Source organism: Amblyraja radiata, chromosome 24, assembly GCF_010909765.2.
Source record: "Amblyraja radiata isolate CabotCenter1 chromosome 24, sAmbRad1.1.pri, whole genome shotgun sequence".
NCBI classification, from domain to species: Eukaryota; Metazoa; Chordata; class Chondrichthyes; order Rajiformes; family Rajidae; genus Amblyraja; species Amblyraja radiata.
In genome coordinates this window covers 7571853-7577852 of record NC_045979.1, presented here as the reverse complement: position 1 = coordinate 7577852, position 6000 = coordinate 7571853, and positions in this window count along the sequence as shown.

Here is a 6000-nt window from a genome sequence, read left to right as displayed (position 1 = left end):
ACAATGCGGGGAGAATAAAAATGAGACTGCAAATGTGTGGTTGATGGTTGGGTATTGACTCAGTGGCAGAAAGGATCCATTTCTGTGCTGCATCTCTCTATGACTACAAAGCTATATTATTCGGAAAAAGTTAGTGGAATCTGAAGTTATTTTGCTGTTAATTCTATTAATGAGAATTTGATATCAGATGCTGCTGGAATCATTGGACAGATTTGTCGAAACATGATTATTCCCTTTAGAGTACATCTAATACATTTAATATGGGTGTTCAAATTCTGAGAGGTTTAGTTGGGGAGAAGATGGTTCCAATGGCAGAGAAGCAAGGAACATATGTAAAGGTGTGATTTAAAAAGCAGGATTGGATGTTACTTTATTCCTACCAGTGAGCTTCTATAAGCTGGAATGTACTTACTGAAAGGATGGTAAAATATAATTTTATTTCAATGTTCAAAAGAAAAATAAATAATCATTTGAGAATGAAAGGCTAGGAATTATGACTAATTAGATGTTAGTTTCAAAGGGAAAGCACAGGCAGAGAAGACCAAGAAAGTCCTCTGCTGCATGATTCGGTGATTAAAGGAATAGTTCCACCACTGACAACAAAGGCAGTGCCAGTGAAGTAGTCAGGCAGCTCTGGATATCTCCCAATCATTATCTTTTTCATAGAATCAGAGAGCCATACAGTGAGGAAACAAGCCCTTTGGCTCCACTTACCCACGCCAACCAACATGCCGCATCAACATTAGTCCCACGTTCCTGTGTTTGGCCCCATATGCCTTTAAATCTATCCTATCCATGCAACTGCCTCAATTGCCTCCTCTCTACTCATTCTATACACACATCACCCTTTGTGTAAAAACATGACCCCCAATTTCTTCCCCCACCCCCCCACCTTAAACCTATATCCTCTGTTTCTCGATTCCCCTACTCTCGGTAACAGACTTTGTGCATTTACCTGATCTATTCCTCTCATGGTTTTGTACACCTCTTCATGATGATCTCTCATCCTCCTACGAACCAAGGAATAATAGCCAATCCTGCTCAAATTATTTATTGCTCAGGCCATCAAGTCCTGCCAACATCCTCACCCTATCCAGCTTGACACCATCATTCCCATAACATGGCGATCAAATACTCAAAACATTGCCTCACCAATGTCTTATATAACTGTAACATGACTTCCCAATTTCTATACTCAATACTCTGACTGATGAAGGCCAATGTGCCACAAGCCTTTTGGACCACCCCATCCACCTGCGTTGCCACTTTCAAGGAACAAAGTATCTGCAGTCCCTCTGCTCTACAACACCCATCAGAGCCCGACCATTCACTGTGTAGGTCCTGCCCATGTTAGACTTCCCAATATGCAACATCTCCCATTTATCAGTATTAAATTCCATTAACTATTCCTCAACTCATCTGCCCAACCGATTAAGATCCTGCTGCAAATTATGGCATCAACTTTACTATCTACAATACCACCTGCTTTTGCGTCATCAAACTTGTTATCATGCCATGTACGTTCTCATCCAAGCCATTGATATAGATGACAAACAGCAATGGGCCCAGCACTGAACCTTGAGGCACACCACTACTCACAGGCCTCTCTCTGCTTCTTTCCATTAAACCAATTTTCTATTCATTCAGTTATCTCTCCTTGGATCCTATCTTCGTGGCAACTATTTAAATGGCAACAAACTCAAGGGCATCAACATGGTTAATGACAAAAGCCTTCTAAAATGTGTCACGGTAAATATTAAAAATTCCATAGATGACACAAAAAGCTGGAGTAACTTATTGGGACAGGCAGCATCTCTGGGGAGAAGGAATGGGTCATAAGAAGGGTCGCAACCCGAAACATCACCCATTCCTTCTCTCCAGAGATGCTGCCCGCTGAGTTGCTCCAGCTTTTTGTGTCCATCTTGGGTTTAAACAAGCATCTGCAGTTCCTTCCTACACATTAAAAATTCCATACCCTGATTAGTTTAGTTTAGCTTAGTTTAATTTAGTTTAGTTTAGTTCAGTTTAAAGATACAGTAAGGAAACAAGCCCTTTGGCTCATTGAGTCCATGCCGACCAATCATCCCCATACACTAGTTCTATCCCACACACTAGAGAAAATTACAGAATCAATTAACCTACAAATCTGCACGTCTTTGAAATGTGGGAGGAAACCGGAGCACCCGGAGGAATATCCGGTCACAGGCAGAACATGCAAACTCCATACAGACAGCACCCGTAGTCAGGATGGAACCCAGTTCTCTGGCACTTGTAAGGTGGCAATACTATCGCTGCGCCACTGTGCCGCACAGTAATACAATTATTGTGAGCTGAGTGTGATAGAACTATAAAACATAAATAATGTAAGAATAAGCTATCCCATCCACTGACCACGATCTGCAAGTCAATATAATCATGGCTGATCCATTATCTCAATTCCAGATTTCCACTCTCACTGCATAGATCGTGAATCCTTATATGTCCAGGTGTCTATCTCCTTCTCAAAAGTATGCAGTGATTTGGCCTTCACACAGCTGTGCTGGAGAGAATTCCACAGCTTCACCACCCTCTGAGTCATAGAGTCATAGTCATACAGCACAGAAACAAATCCTTCAGTCAAGCCTGACCATGCCGACCTGCAGTAGGCATCCCATCTACACTAATCCCAGCTGCCCGTGTTTGGCCCTGTAAACCTTTCCTATCTGTAATGTATTCATACGCATTCATGTGTATGTTAAAGGGCCTGTCCCACTTTTAAATGTTGCTATAGTTGTGCCTCAACTACCTCCTCTGGCAGCTCACTCCATATACCAACCACCCTCTGTGTGGAAAAAGTTGCCCCTTTAAATATCCTATTAAATCTTTCCCCTTTTATTAAACGCTTCTCCTCATCTCAATCCTAACCGTGCAACTGAACTAGTCATATAGAGAGGTTGCCCAAGTGTGGTGACCCACAACTCCATCCGCCAAATCATAACATGCAAGCCATTGATAAAGTATTCTGAGATCATGACCTTCCTTTCCGCATTCCCCAGCCAAGGAAACAACTGTGTGTTTTAGTGGGATCTCCTCTTTATTATTATTATGGTGAAAACGCACCTAATATTGTTTCTATCTATTCTAATACAAAATATATCTATCTCCTTGTCTCAATGCTGTTTTAGTCATGGCCAGTAGAGTTTGAAGATGCAAATGCAATGGGAATTTTAAAAAAGTTTCATGAAATAAAGGAAATTTAAAGTCCCATTGACATTTCACATTACCTCCCAGTCAGATCCCTTGATTAAATTAAACCTTTTAACAATAATGATGAAAAGCTAGAAAGAAAGGTGCATTATTGCCATTGTGTTCATTTGTGATTTGTATATCCTATAATCGTTAAGAGCATGTCATTTTTCTTCAGATGTGCAAAGAAATATACTTTTAATTAAGGACTGTCCCAGGATCTTAATGAACAAAGAGTAATGTTGTGATGGAGATGATATAATCTTTACCAGTCTAATTACTCTAGGAACCATAGATGGGCAAATAAGGTGACCTGTGAAGAATGAATCATTTAACAATGACGATAGACACAGAATGCTGGAGTAACTCAACAGGACTGGCAGCATCTCTGGAGAGAAGGGATGGGTGACATTTTGGGTCGAGACCCTTCTTCAGACTCTTCTTTCAGTCTCGACCCGAAATGTCACCCATTCCTTCTCTCCAGAGATTGCTGCCTGAGTTGCTCCAGCATTTTGTGTCTCTCTTCGGATGCCTTTCACACATCTGACTGAATGTTGTTCTCCATGCAGTAGCACCTGTAGGAAGAGTGGGCTAACTGTATCCATGCTAACAGCGCTGGGTGCCTTCCCCGATGCCTGTATCACAATGCTGAAAAATAAGATTTGCCTCCTGTATAGCTGTAACCCCACATTTGTACTGAACTAGTCATATAGAGAGGTTGCCCAAGTGCGGTGACCCACAACCCCAGCCACCAAATCATAACATTCAAGCCATTGATAAAGTCCTAAAAGTAAAGTTCCTCCAAGTTTTTTTTTAACCTTTTCCACTTAGGCATAAATTCATAACCAAACATAGACAAAACTTCTTGTATTATTACAATGTAGAGATTGACCGTAACATCATAATATTCTATGTATTGGAGGAACGTGGACAATTATCCAAAGGGAACCATCTCATAAAGAAGATGTGTGGAGAGGTGGGTGGGGATTCCAACGAGAGACCAAAAGCTTAATGCTTACATTGTTAGTTTAGCCAGTTCAGTGAGTAACTAAACTAACTTTCATTGTGGTATTTTCTTGCAATAACAATCTGTAAATGATTTGAACGATGGAGAGTGGGTACATCTTTATAACGGTACAGATTTGAGTCCCAGTGGAACTTACACATTAGAGCACAAGTCAACGCAATTTGTAGTAAAATTCTAAATGCTTAAATCTCTTCAGTGTATTTTGGATTTCTCAATTTTTTTCAACAATTTCATTTGTTGAAATAGCAATTAATGCAAAAGTATTTGAATGTTAGGTTCTGAAAGGATGGGCTTGGTTGGTAGAAGAATCACAAAAGATCACAAACTATTAAAGCTTTCTCTCTTTGGTTTCGTCCCATTGCCCTCGTTAACTGAAATTCGAGTTCATGGCTACCACTTCTTTTGGTACAATTCACCTCACATCAACCACTTGGTTGTTCAGAGTCTATTACGAAAGCAATATCCATGTGGCAGCATGCACCAATTTTAAGATAGCTCGGTGTGAAAAAAAGCAATAGACAAGGCAAGTTTCATTCTATTGTTGATAAAATGTAAATTTAGAATTTCCAAATCTGACAAAATTAATAAATTAATCCTGCAAGAGATAACTCAGCCATCCTTACTGTTTGGTCTATCTTAAAAATATCTTCTGAATATTATGAATCCTCAATGGGAATACTTGTCCAATTAACACTCAGTAGGATATTTGAAAGATTAAGGTACCATTAGTATCAATTTTCCTTTTTAAATTATTGATTGTGCCAAGTCATAAAATATTGATATTGTGCACTTTACTTCAACAAGTAGAACATGAATGAATTAGTGGAAGACATAATCAAACCACGCAGCTTGTTTAAAATCTTTGTACTCATGTAAATTTAACAAAGAACATGTGTGCAAGTCTGGAATCAATATTTATGCCTAGTATTTGTTTCAGATGGATTAGTTGTCAATATGATTAGGCTTTGAAAGGTAAAGATGAAAAGCTGTTTAATTATTTACTTTAAACATATTTTGAACATGGCCATTGTTTATCAAGGAGAGTGATTTTTTTTTGACAGAGAATAGACTATACTGACCTAGAAACTCTTCAATGGTCACAAATGAACATTGAAGCAATATTGTGAAAGGGGACCTGAACTAGTTTACTGCAATGCCCCACAGCAGCAAGGCCTGAAGCATTGTACGTGACAGATTACATTTTACACTTGCAAAAATGATCAAAGGCCAAAGGAAGTCACTGGGGAATGGATGGCAGGGAGGGGCAGGGCAAATAGTTTGGATGGAGAAGGGAGTGAGGGCAGAAATGACACAGAAAGAGGGAGTGGAGACAAGGCTAATCTTCAAACTAAATTCCTTAAGAGAACCTCGCTGACAGAAGTTTGATGCTTCCGATTCTCCGGCTGTAGTTCAGCTGAGACTTGTCCCTTTTGGAGTCAAGCCTCATCTCTTCAGTTAGAGTGACCTGTTCCTCTCAGAGACCAGGGAAGCACAGGTCGGTCAAATGACACCATTCCATGTCGCTAACTCTGCTCTTGAGCCCCATCGTGTACACAGAGAACTATGAACAAATCTTTAAAATCATACGATCGGCACTCATATTTTGATAAACTAGCTTTAGACTAAATTATTTTACTTAGCACATAAAAATAATGAGCTTTGTGAAATAAGTGCTCGCTCTGGTGAATCCCGCATTTTATATCACTGATTAGTACTTAAGTGCGTAACAATTCCATGCGATGTGACTC